The following is a 14,360-nucleotide window of genomic DNA, read 5'->3' as shown; positions in this document are numbered from 1 at the left end:
ATCCTGTCTGATCATCTGCATCCACTTATATCCATTGCGCATTCCGGCGACACTCTACACGTCCAGAATTGCTGCAGAATGGCTCCAGGAATATTCTTCTGCGTTTAAACACTTCCGGTTGCCACCAAACTCCCCAGACATGAACATTATTGAGCATATGTGGGATACCTTGCAAAATGATGTTAAGAAGAGATCTTAACCCCCTCGTACTCTTACGGATTTATGGACAGCCGTGCAGGATCTATGGTGTCATAAATGTTTCTCCAGTCAGTTGGCAGTTGATGTTTGGAGTGCTGACACATTATCTGCGTATCCAGTGATGCTGGCAACTGATGTGAGCTGGCTCGGTTGCCGAGAGGTTCTAGGCGCTGCAGTCCGGAACCATGCAGCTGCTACGCTCGCAGGTTCGAATCTTGCGTCGGGCTTGGATGTGTGTGATGTCCTTAGGTTAGTTAGGTTTAAGTACCCGGCATTTAGGCGACTGATGACCTCAAATGTTAAGTCTCATAGTACATAGTCATTTGAACCATTTTTGAACTGATGTGACGTATATAGGGATCATACCAATCCGTACCGCATCAACAACAGCCTGCAGATGGCGCATTGAAGCGTTGAAACTGGTTGCAACAAAATAAAATAAAATCAGAAGGATGACTGTAGGTGTTTTATTTTGTCATAATAGTAAACTGCCGTCGTCCCAAAGACCTCTTGCCAAAAGGTTGGACATACAAAACCCAGTTCGAGGAGAGCAAAGGACCTCAATCGTGAACCTCGCAGCTCGATTGGACGTCTCTGTCGGTAGTGCTGATACAATCATTTACCTTTGGGTTAATCAAAGGTGTGCGCGCACTGTGTCCCTTGCCACCTAACAGAACACCATAATGAGCACCGAAAGACCACCTGTGTGGAATTGCTCGTGAGTTACGACGCTGATATTGACAATTCTATGTCGAACATCTTCACAGGCGATGAAACATGGGTTCATCACCTAGAACCGGCAGAAACGGCAATCCATGGAGTGGCGCCACATCACGCCTCTCCTAAAAAAAGGTCAAAAACCTCACCCTCAGCAGGTAAGTCATGGCGACGGCCTTCTGTGACCCTGAAGAGCTTATTCTTGTTTTGGGTCCACCCTCATGGTGCGACGATCACCTCTGAAGTGTGTTGTACTAGCCTCAGGAAATTGAAGAAAAGACTTCAGCGTATTGGCGCCCCAAAACTGCAAGCTAACTTCTCGTTCTCCATGACAACGCAATGCCTCGCACATGTCTGCGCAGCCGAGAGAAGCTCAGAAAACTTCATTGAACTGTTCGTCCTCATCCACCCTACAGCACGGATCTCGCATCTTCTTACTTCCATGTTTTGCCCCAGTGAAGGATGCACTCCTCGACGTCGACCAGTAGAATGGTACCAAGTGGGCATACAGGCCCTCGCAGTCAGGTGGCAAAAGGCCCTCGCATTGAACGGAGAGCCGCGCGGGATAGCCGCGCGGCTTAAGACGCATTGCCCCGGTCCGCGCGGCTCCCTCCGTCGGAGGTTCGGGTCCTCCCTCGGGCATGGATGTGTGTGTGTGTGTGTATGTTGTCCTTAGCGTAGGTTAGTTTATGTTAGATTGTGTGTAAGCCTAGGAACTGATGACCTCAACCGTTTGGTCAAAAAAACAATGGAGATTATGTTGAAAGATAGGGTTTTATAACCAAAAAATGGAAAATAATATAGTATGTTGGGATCTTGAATAAAAGACCTTGCTTTCTGAAATAAATATATTGCTTTAGTTATTGAAGCCCCTCGTAAAACGTCATTGAGTAATGTGTTCTATGGAAGGAAGATCCAAGTACTTGAACGTTTGGTGGAAATCTTGCAGGGGGACACCGTTGGCGACGAATTCGTTGAACTAACATCTCTGCTGGTCTGAGAGATGATCAAGCCGAGCTCGTTTTTAGTGAGAGAGGTTTTTAGTGGGACTTAGAATATTTCGCGTGAGTTCATTAAGGACTTGGAATTATTCATCCCTAGTCAGGACACTGATTTATTTCTGTTAGTAGTTCGGTAGAATTTATACTTTTTCATGGGAAGTCGTTTGGGACTCTGAATATGTGCGCTGATTTTGGACTTGAAATCAGTTTGCCAGTGAGGAACTTTTTTCAGCTACTAACCAGCGCTTAGATTGTAGTAGTGAGTATTGAACAGTGATTAGGATTGAGTTAGTATGAGATTTAGCTTCAGTTAACTTTTAGCTGCGAACATTGTGTTTCGCAGCTGCTGAATTTTCTTTACACACTGATAAGACAAAACATTATGACCACTGCCCGCAGCGACGCTGGATGCCGTCTGCTGGCGCAGCAGACATGTGACGCGTAACAATTGTATGTAAGCGGAGTAGACACGGACGGAGAATCACTCTAGCGAAGATGAGGCATGCAAATGGGGAAATCGACTGATACAAGCGACTCTGACAAAGAGCGGGTTGTTATTGTGCAGACCATATGAACGAGTATCTGGAAAACGACGAAACTGGTCCAGTGTTCACGTGCTACTGTTGTGAGGATCTACGGAAAGAGCTAGAAGGGCAGTTGAACTACTACTAGGCGCTAAACGGTTCGGTGTCCACGACTCTTCACGGAACATCGGGTTCGGAGGCTTGTCTGAGTACGCTAAATGGTGATATGTGGCATCTATGCCGAGAAACAGTACAATGCTGGTGCACTCAAAAATGTTTCGTAGCGCAGCGTTCATGGCACATTGTTGAAAATTCTAATGCGCCCGTACTCTGACAACATTATGTTTTATACAGTCTTTGAAATTTTATTATTACTTCAGTGAAATTGTTTGTATGTGGCGTAATATTATTACAATTGATATTAAACACATTCTAGTAACGCAATGCAAATCCGAAGCCACATACACAACTGGCGATTAAAATTAATATACCACGAAGATGACGTGCTACAGACGCGAAATTTAACCGATAGGAAGAAGATGCTGCGATATGCAAATGGTTAGCTTTTCAGAGCATTCACACAAGTTTGGTGCCGGTGGCGTCACCTACAACCTGCTGACATGAGGAAAATTTCCAACCGATTTCTCATACACAAACAGCAGTTGAAAAGCGTTGCCTAGTGAAACGTTGTGATGTCTCGTGTAAGGAGGAGAAATACGTACCATCACGTTTTGCGACTTGGATAAAGGTCGGATTGTAGCCTATCGAGATTGAGGTTTATCGTGTGGCGACATTGCTGCTCGCGTTGGTCGATATCCAATGACTGTTAGCAGAATATGGAGTCGGTGGGTTCAGGAGGGTAATACGGAACGCCGTGCTGGATCCCAACGGCCTCGTATCACTAGCAGTCGAGATGACAGGCATCTTATCCGCATGGCTGTAACGGATCGTGCAGCCACGTCTCGATTCCTGAGTCAAAAGATGGGACGTTTGCAAGACAATAACCATCTGCACGAACAGTTCGACGACGTTTGCAGCAGCATGGACTATCAGCTCGGAGACCATGGCTGCGGTTACCCTTGACGCTGTATTATAGACAGGAGCGCCTGCGATGGTGTACTCAACGACGAACCTGGGTGCACGAATGGCAAAATGTCATTTTTTCAGATGAATGGAGGTTGTGTTTACAGCATCATGATGGTCGCATCCGTGTCTGGCGAAATCGCGGTGAACGCACATTTGAAGCGTGTATTCGTCATCATCATACTGGCGTATCACCCCGCGTGATGGTATGGGGTGCCATTGGTTACTCGTCTCGGTCACCTCTTGTTCGCATGGACGGCACTTCAAGCAGTGGACCTTACATTTCAGATGTGTTACGACCCGTGGCTCTACCCTTCATTCGATCCCTTCGAATCCCTACATTTCAGCAGGATAATGCACGAACGCATGTTGCAGGTCCTGTACAGGCCTTTCTGGATATAGAAAATGTTCGACTGCTGCCCTGGCCAGCACATTCTCCTGATCTCTTACCAATTGATAACATCTGGTCAATGGTGGCGAGCAACTGGCTCATAACAATACGCCAGTGACTACTCTTGATGAATTGTGGATTCATGTTGAAGCTGCATGGGCAGCTGTACCTGTACACGCCATGCAAGCTCTGTTTGACTCAATGCCCAGGCGTATCAAGGCCGTTCTTCCGGCCAGTGGTGGTTGTTATGGGTACTGATTTCTCAGGATCTATGCACCCAAATTGCGTGAAAATGCAATAACATGTCAGTTCTAGTATAATATATTTGTCCAATGAATACCCGTTTATCACCTGCATTTCTTCTTAGTGTAGCAATTTTAACGGCCAGTTGTGTACAATCGACATCTTACAAACACATTAAAACACAGCCAAACACACCTTGATAATTGTCTGTGAAAATAAGTATGCTTTTAGCTATCACACAGCTTTTCAACCTTCCGGCTCTAGGTCAAATATAATACTCACGCTTTACAGTGAACGGCGTCTTCCTTCAGAAGCAGTTCAGGCCAGGACTTGATTCCACCCAATACCTTAAAATGACTGGCAAATTGGCTATTAAACTGCATGCTACAGGTTTCCAGATTTGGTAGAAGAAAAATTATTAAACAGTTTGCACTGATAGTAAAGCGCAGGAGAAACAATAATGTGCCACGTAATGGCGATGGACTCCTGCGCTCCGGCGACGCTGTCTTTGCTCCGCGGCAAACAATGTTGTGAAAACAGAGATTATTTGACGAAGGTTTAACAGTTTTATAAATAAAACTTAACTAACCTATTGTCTATTTGACAATAAACAACATTGCATTACAGACCTTGATAAGCAGTACACGCGATAACGCTCCGAAAGGCAAGTGCTCACACACACACACACACACACACACACACACACACACACACACACACACACACACACAGAGAGAGAGAGAGAGAGAGAGAGAGAGAGAGAGAGATAAATTGGTTGAAGACTGCAGATGAACACTTTTAAGTACAATGATAATGTTTATTTTTCAAATACATTACTATTATCACTGTTTCTTTAGCTATTAATTTTCGTAATTGTTCGCGTAAGGCGTAAAGGACTGTCCTTACACATTTCTTAGCCACACGACCTTTTTCTGCTGTTTATCCATGTCTCATTTTACTTGCAAAGAACATTGTTATTACATATTGGGATGGGGACGCTGTAACATGGAGCTCCGCAACAGACCATACGTTGACACAACGACATCGTCAGTTAGGATTGTAGTTGGCAGGGGATCTTCAGGATTCGACAGTCGATCAGTGAAAATGTGTTGGCTCTTCGGGTGATTCACACGTTTGTCTCACTAGACCGATGGTCGTTTCCACATACGCTGTCATCGAGGTGAACGGCGGCAGCGTGCTACGGACGCAGGCTGGTGGGAGCAGTATTACCCTCCGGGAGGCACTCTCCAGCGCTTGCGTGGGTCCTGTGGTAGTAATCGAAGACAAGGTGACAGCTGCGAACCACCTGCTTCCCTTCATACTTGACGTCTTCCTTGACGGCGATGTCATCTTTCAGCAGTATAATTCATCTTGTTTCTGAGTCACGTGCTACAACGGTTTGAGGAGCATTACAGTGAACTCATCTTGATGTCTCGGGGACCAAATTCACCTGATTAAAATCCTATGGAACCCATCTGTGTGACTGTCGGATGCCACCACCGCGTACGCAAATGAGCGGCCCGTTACTTACGCGAATTAAATGACCTTTGGGTAGACATCTAATGGCAGCGATCTCCACAAACCTGATGCGCAGGATCAGTGATGTGTTTCGCTCCAAAGACGGACACACAGGCTATTAAGCAGATGGTCATGACGTTTTCATCAATGTATATTTCATATAATGAGTTCGCTAACCACCATTATGGGGCGGGGGGAGGGAGGGGGGATGCCGACGGCCTTTCAGATCACTTAATTGCGTAGTTGATTTCGCCACCCTAGAAATTAATGTGTGAATTTTTATGGACAATGCAATTTAATAGGCTAAAATTTAAACATTGTACTTGGGACTATTTACTAAACGTAAACTGAAAGACTGGTTAGTTAGAGTTAAGGCGAATTCATTAATTTATCTTATTTTAAAAGAGCACAGAAGGGATGCCAGTCGAAATGTCATCGCCAAATACACAACGGGAGTCGTCGTATTTCCTTGCAGCCCGAATATTCCGATTTGGGTTGTCTGTGCTTCCCGTGAATCGGTCCTTTGAAAGGACACGGCTGATCGGCTTACTCATCCTTGAAAAATTCCGAGCCCTTGCTCCGTCTGAAACGACCTCGTTGTCAACGGGCCCGTGAACTCTAATCTTCCTTCCTTCTTCCTTCCTTCCCGCTAATCTGCAGTAATGAGTTCGACTTGCAGGATCTTAAGAGACTAATCACTTTTCTGCTCACTTTCACTGTCAGCTGCAGACATTCTGTTGTGTATTATAACAAAATCAATACTACGAAACAAAGCGCATGAAGATATCAAATCAGAACAGTTGCATGAGCGGCCGTAGTCGGCATCCGCAGAGCGATATGACAATATAGAACAAAACAGGGCCAAGATTAAAGTTATAGCGGTATAGGGGCACCTTACAACTGTCTACAACTTGCGTTAATTTTAGAACTTCTGCGTGGTTTTTGTGGGAGATAGGGAATTAAGACATCATAGTTGTTACGATTTAACTGGTGACAAAACTTCCAAAACCGCTATTATAAGAAGATTGTACGTAGGCCTGTCAGGTGAAGTGCGATTCGCCATTTGGGAAAGATCCGTTCCGAGGTATTTTGCTAGCCAAGGAAACGAAAAAAATCTGTGAGTTCGTTTTAGAGGTGAGGTGTAATATGTCTGAAACTGTTTCACTGGCAGTTTCACTCTTTCAATTAAATTAACGTGGCTGTCATTCTAATTAAAATTAAGAGTAGATTTTAGAAATCCACAGAGGCACTGTGGAGATGTACGAACGGATGTTTCACTGGCGTATTTCTACCACGAAGAATTCTCGAGTGCTCCCCCTCTTCACGATATTTCGCTAAAAAGACTCGTTGCCATCTAAATTATCTATAATTAATAAATATATCGAGACGCGCTTCCCGCTAAATTACAGTGGACAATATGTCGAATTTCCTGACGTTTTGGAGTAATTTTTGTCGTTTATACTAGCCCAGTTACGACACCTTTTTTGCGTCTTTTAATGCAGCTTTATGCTTCTTCTGTGACAATTGTGAAGAGTAGTTCAACGACGTAACATGCGTGGGATTTGATTAAGTAGCAACAAGATAGCAAAGTCTCAAACCACTTTCCCGTCTTCAGGACGAGAGGTTCCACAAACGTCTGTCCTGTTATACCAGTTGTAAGCAAACACGTAACTCAGGTATGATTACTACGTTTATCTATGCACTTGAAGCCCATCAGTCTTCGTTCTGCTGTTGTAATAATCAGATAACTTGCTCGTAAAGATATTCAGACGTTCGTAATGTATACGACTGCCGAAAATGTTAACACCGATAGAGCAGCAGTGCAGTTGTATGCTGAAAAGTATCCAGATTGTGCCAAGCATTCACGATCTGTTTTTGCAAACGTTATAAAAGGAAGTTCTAGAAACTGCAGAATAAAATACGCAAGGAGAAAGGAGAGCAACTGATGAAAGAAATGAAAAAAAAAAAAAATCTTAGCAGAAGTAAAAGTCAAAGCAAATTTCACTAAGAGGCATGTTAGAGGTACGAGAGCGATAAACCATATGAGTGTTCTGTGAACACTACTTTCCATAGCATTTCATCCTATTCACGTTTCGCTGCATCTACAACTTCATGGCAATGACTTCCAAAATTGGTTATTTTTCCGAATATTATCTCCGAAAAGTGCAAAGTGATGCGACACATCTTTGCAAAATTTGCATCGCTTAAAGGCCATGGGCAAGTCATTCTTCCCACGCTAACTAAAAGAAATGGATAAAAACTCACTTGCTCCATAAACATTTGGTGCGTGCTTTTCAAGACCGGCATCATTGCTCCCTACTTTGTTGAGGGAATCTAAACACACTCAAGTACCTCGAGTCCCTACGATATGCTGCTGGAACATTTACTGGAAGATATCCGACTAGTCATAAGGAATTCAGAGTGATACCGACATGACGGATGTCCCTCCCCTTCCGCACATGTAATGATAGATACTCATCAGAGGACACTTAGAGAGCATTGGAATGGCCGTTTAGGAAACACTGAATGGTCTGCACACACATCAAACTTGACACTTCTATACTTTCATCTGCGGAGAAAACTAAACCAATACGTTTGTTAGGAAGCATCGACGACCGCTGAAGGCATGAAAGCCTTATAACACGGGCCTTTGATGGCGTTAAGATGAAATTCAACGTGCAATATTGGTTCTCCATAATCACTTTATAAAAGTGGTTCAAATGGCTCTGAGCACTATGGGAATTAACATCTGAGATCATCAGTCCCCTAGAACTTAGAACTACTTAAACCTAACTAACCTAAGGACAACACACACATCCATGCCCGAGGCAGGATTCGAACCTGCGACCGTAGCGGTCTCGCGGTTCCAGACTGTAGCGTCTAGAACCGCTCGGCCATTCCGGCCGGCGGTCGGCAATCACTTTATAGCTTACAGTAACGTTTTGAATACTTCATATGACAGCCGTGATAGTAAAGACACGAACCGTACCTGAGTTATGCGTTTGCTCACATTTAGTATAACAGAGCAACCATTTGTGGAACCTCTTCTCCTGACGGAGGGATAGTGGTTTGAGGCGCTTCTATCTTGATACTATGTGATCCAAGTCCGTTACATGTTTCTTAGAAGCTCTTTTCAAATGCCACAAAAGGTATGTAGCGCTATTAGAAGAAAACCAAGTCGATGACGTAAGTCAGCGAATCTAAAAGGTAAAAATTACTTGCGAACGTCAAGAAATTTGCCTTTTGGCCGCTATAGCTTCGCTAAAACCGCACCTCGTTATATTTATTCATTCTGGATATATTTGGGGCGGCCTGTCTTCGCTGCCTCATCTGTGTACGCTGGCTACTTCATCGCTACACTTCTGTCAATATCCGTTCAACTGCTGTAGTGGGTGGTAGCAGTGGTGGGCAGTCTCCCGTCAATGAGCGGACCTGACTGACGGGAACGCTTAGCTTTTTCTCTGCTCACAACAGTACAGGGCTCCACGCCTGAAACAGCTGTTGGCCGCCATACCTGTTAATTCTACATCTGCATACATACTCCGCAAGCAAGCCATCGCACGGTGCTTTGCCGAGGGTACCCTGTATCACTGAGTCATTTCCTTTCCTCTTCCACTCGCATATACAGCGAGGGAAAAACGACTATCTGTACTCCTCCGTATGAGTCCTAATTTCACGGATCTTACCTTCATAGTACCTACGGTCGCAGGTTCGAATCCTGCCTCGGGCATGGATGTGTATGATGTCCTTAGGTTAGCTAGGGTTAAGTAGTTCTAAGCTCTAGGGGACTGATAACCTGAGATGTTAAGTCCCATAGTGCTCAGAGCCATTTGAATCGTTCGGCCGTCAGCTTCAAATGCCGCTTCTCTACATTTTCTCAATAGTATTTCTCGAAAAGAACGTCGTCTTTCCTCTAGGGATTCCCGTTTGACTTCCCGAAGCATCCTCGTAATACTTACGTGATGTTCGAACCTACCGGTAACAAATATAGCAGCCCGCTTCTGAATTGTTTCGATGTCTTCCTTCAATCCGACCTGGTATGGATCCCAAACACTCGAGCAGTACTCAAGAATAGGTCGCACCACCTTTTCTTCTTTATAGGTGATCCACTCTTTCCTAAAATTCTCCCAATAAACCGAGGCCGACCATTCGTCTTCCCTTCCACAGCTCTCACATGCTAGTAACATTTTATATCGCCTTGGAAGTTAAGCCCAGTTATTTGAACGACTTGACTGTGTCAAGCAGGACACTAGTGATATTGTATCCTAACATTACAGATTATATCATCCTACTCATGCGCATTGACTTACATTTATCCACATTTGACTAGCTGATATTCATCACAACAACTGGAAAATTTGCCGAAGTTGTCTTATATCTTCCTACAGTCACTCAACTTCGACACCTTACCGTACACTACAGCGTCATCAGCAAACAACAGCAGATTGCTGCCCACCCTGTCCACCAAATTATATATGTATATAGAGAACTACAGCGGTCCTGAAACTTCCTGGCAAATTAAAATTGTGTGCCGGACCGAGACTCGAACTCTGGACCTTTGCCTTTCGCGCGCAAGTGCTCTACCATCTGAGCTACCCAAGCACGACTCACGACCCGTCCTCACAGCTTTACCCCTGCCAGTACCTCGTCTCCTACCGTCCAAACTTCAAAGAAGCTCTTCTGCTAACCTTGCTAGTTCGCCTCCCAACAACAATGCCTGCTCACACAAACAGAGATTGACAGCAAGTCGTTTGCCTGAAGAGGTCAAAGCAGGTGAGTGGTAGCACAGCCCTGGCTTCCAACTGAAGCCCACCGGGGCAAGAGGTCAGAGGAGCTGAAGTTGGTCCACATGCGGCTCACAGGTTGAAGTCAGCAGCATTGGACTCAGTGTGAACAGCAGGGCTGCAACTAGCATCAGCAGAGTCCTAGGGTGGTGGAAACTTGATTGATGCAGACTTGTAAATCTGTCCAGTTGCCCCCCCCCCCCTCCCCAGATCTGAGGTTGATGGCTGGTTGATTTGAGGGGATGGACAAAACAGAGAGGTCATCGGTCCCATCGTATTAGGGAAGGATCGGGAAGAAAATAAGTTGTGCCCATTCAAAGGACCAACCTTCTTTTGCCTAAAGCGATTTAGGGACATCAAGGAAAACCTAAATCAGGATGCTCTTACTCCTGTTTCTGCTTTGATTCATTCTTCTACTCTCGTTACTCCTGGAGTTTATTTATCAATTCGTTTTAGCCCTATATTAGAAATATATAAACGGCGCGGGTTTGAACCGTCGTCCTCGCGAATGGGAGTCCAGTGTGCTAATCACTGCGCCATCTCGCTTGGTCTGCAGGATGTCAGACTGCACATTCCTGTCTAAAAATAACTCCTATTTATAGGGATTGGCCCGTCTTAATTTTGACAAGGCATCGATTACCTCCACATAAGCAATGATGATGTTTAGACATGAAGTAATCAGATCACCCACACCACAGTGGCTCTGCTTGGGACACTTTCACAGCAAGTCATTTGATTACACTAAAAAAAAATCAGTTCATTGACACAATCAGTTTACGTTAACAAAAGTAAGTTCTATGATCCGTTAGCAGTTCACCACAAATAAGAAAAGTTCCTCTAGAGATCAACAGTAGGCAGAAAATTAAAGTCCCATTTCACGAGCAGTAAAAGGAGTTCTAGCCTCAAAGTCTACGGACGGCGAGTTCAGGCGGCGGCGTGATTATGGCGACTTCTAATTCTGCCGGTGGAGACTGAACTGCTTGCTACTCGCAGAGCGAGTGCAGCTATACCCTCGTGGCCAGACAGCTGTTCGTCTAGCGATGTGGGATCGGATTCGTTGACGAAAATAGTGTGGCGAATACAGCAATAGGTAAGTGCATATGACGGCCTCTACCGCTCTTCCCCACGCCCTCTGAACTACACTACTGGCCATTAAAATTGCTGCACCAAGAAGAAATGCAGATGATAAACGGTTATTCATTGGACAAATATATTATACTAGAACTGACATGTGATTATATTTTCATGCAATTTGGGTGCCTAGATCCTGAGAAATCAGTACCCAGAACAATCACCTCTGGCCGTAATAACGGCCTTGATACGCCTGGGCATTGAGTCAAACAGAGCTTGGATGGCGTGTACAGGTACAGCTGCCCATGCACCTTCAACACGATACCTCAGTTCATCAAGAGTAGTGACTGGCTTGTTGTGACGAGCCAGTTGCTCGGCCACCATTGACCAGACGTTTTCACTTGGTGAGGGATCTGGAGAATGTGCTGGCCAAGGTAGCAGTCGAACATTTTCTGTATCCAGAAGGGCCCGTACAGGAACTGCAACATCCGGTCGTGCATTATCCTGCTGAAATGTAGGGTTTCGCAGGGATCGAATGAAGGGTAGAGCCACGAGTCGTAACACATCTGAAATGTACGACCACAGAATGAGATTTTCACTCTGCAGCGGAGTGTGCGCTGATATGAATCTTCCTGGCAGATTAAAACTGTGTGCCCGACCGAGACTCGAACTCGGGACCTTTGCCTTTCACGGGCAAGTGCTCTACCAACTGAGCTACCGAAGCACGACTCACGCCCGGTACTCACAGCTTTACTTCTGCCAGTATCTCGTCTCCTACCTTCCAATCTTTACAGAAGCTTTCAGGAGTGCTAGTTCTGCAAGGTTCGCAGGAGAGCTTCTGTAAAGATTGGAAGGTAGGAGACGAGATACTGGCAGAAGTAAAGCTGTGAGTACCGGGCGTGAGTCGTGCTTCGGTAGCTCAGCTGGTAGAGCACTTGCCCGCGAAAGGCAAAGGTCCCGAGTTCGAGTCTCGGTCGGGCACACAGTTTTAATCTGCCAGGAAGTTTCGTAACGACCACAGTTCAAAGTGCCGTCAATGCGAACAAGAGGTGACAGACGTGTAACCAATGGCACCCCATACCACCACGCCGGGTGATACGCCAGTATGGCAATGACCAATACACGCTTCCAATGTGCGTTCACCGCAATGTCGTCAAACACGGATGCGACCACCATGATGCTGTTAACAGAACCTGGATTCATCGGAAAAAATGACGTTTTGCCATTCGTGCACCCAGGTTTGTCGTTGAGTACACCATCGCAGGCGCTGCTGCAAACGTCGTCGAACTGTTCGTGCAGATGGTTGTTGTCTTGCAAACGTCCCCATCTGTTGACTCAGGGATCGAGACGTGGCTGCACGATCCGTTACAGCCATGCGGATAAAACGCCTGTCATCTCGGCTGCTAGCGATACGAGGCCGTTGGGATCTAGCACGGCGTTCCGTATTACCCTCCTGAACCCACCGATTCCATATTCTGCTAACAGTCATTGGATCTCGACCAACGCGAGCAGCAATGTCGCAATACGATAAACCGCAATCGCGATAAGCTACAATCCGTCCTTTATCAAAGTCGGAACGTGATGGTACGCATTTCTCCTACTTGCACGAGGCATCACAACAACGTATCACCAGGCAACGCCGGTGAACTGTTGTTTGTGTACGAGAAATCGGTTGGAAACTTTCCTCATGTTAGCACGTTGTAGGTGTCGCCACCGGCGCCAACCTTGTGTTAATGCTCTGAAAAGCTAATCATTTGCATATCACAGCATCTTCTTCCCGTCGGTTAAATTTCGCATCTGTAGCACGTCATCTTCGTGGTGCAGCAATTTTAATGTCCAGTAGCCTAGATTTAAAGCCATGTATCCAGATGGACCCATGGTATAGGGAAGCTGGGACGGTAGTTCAGCGTGTTCGGTCAGAGGGCTTGGTGGTTTCTGTAATTAAAAAACTGTGTGAAGCGATCTACAACGAACTTCAAATACAACGAAAAATAACGAAAAGAAACGGAGATAGCGTCTTTGATTAATAATCAAATGGTACTCGGTCTCAAGTTCGAAATCCGGCACTGCTTAAATTTTGATTAGTAAACAGCAGTGGTGGCAGAAGACTTCCGGCAGAAGAAGTAACCCTCATTCTGACGAAGGCCTTGTCAAAGACGGCGGAGGAGCGGACAGAGATTCAGGACACTCTCCTGTCCTAGGGCTGGGAAACTGCTCCCATAGGCGGAGGAATCAGCAATGATCAACGGCAGAAGGCAATGGAAACTACTGCATTAAAGACACAGAGCGTGCATCCACAGGGTACAGGATTTCTGTAATTGGAAAATTGTCATGATGATCTCTCCATTGGGAAAAGATTCTAGAATGTCACCCATATGGATCTCCGGGAGGAGACTGCCAAGAGTGGGGGAGGGGGGGGGCGGGGCGGGCGGGGGGGGGGGGGATGGCATGGGAAAAAGATTGATTAATAATCGAAAGGATAACGTTCTAAGAGTCGAAGCGTGAATGGCAGGAGCTTGAACGCGGCAGGAAGCTAGAAAATGACAAGGGAAATGCAAAGGCTCAATCTAGATAGGAAGTAGGATTCGTTATGGATAGATAGGTAGGGAAAAGAGTGAGTTACGATGAACAGTTGAGTGACAATTTTGTTCTTGTCAGAATCGACAGCAAACCAACACCAGCAACGATAGTTCAGGTATATATGCCGACGTCGCAAGCTGAAGATGAGGAAATAAAGTATATGATGATATTGAAAGAGTAATACATTGTATAAGTGTGATGAAAATCTGTTGCAATTGGCGGTGGAATACAGTTGTAGGGGAAGGAGTAG

General features: G+C 45.5%; 1 non-coding gene across 1 annotated transcript; it reads right to left on the bottom strand.

The window, feature by feature from the left end:
• Window positions 1-12,180: 12,180 nt before the first annotated feature.
• Window positions 12,181-12,255, bottom strand: Trnas-uga (transfer RNA serine (anticodon UGA)). The gene has a single exon. It is a non-coding gene; the product is annotated as a tRNA-Ser (tRNA).
• Window positions 12,256-14,360: the final 2,105 nt, after the last annotated feature.

The sequence above is a fragment of the Schistocerca nitens genome, chromosome 1, assembly GCF_023898315.1.
Source record: "Schistocerca nitens isolate TAMUIC-IGC-003100 chromosome 1, iqSchNite1.1, whole genome shotgun sequence".
In the NCBI taxonomy this organism is placed as follows: Eukaryota; Metazoa; Arthropoda; class Insecta; order Orthoptera; family Acrididae; genus Schistocerca; species Schistocerca nitens.
This window is presented reverse-complemented; position numbering and strand designations above follow the sequence as displayed.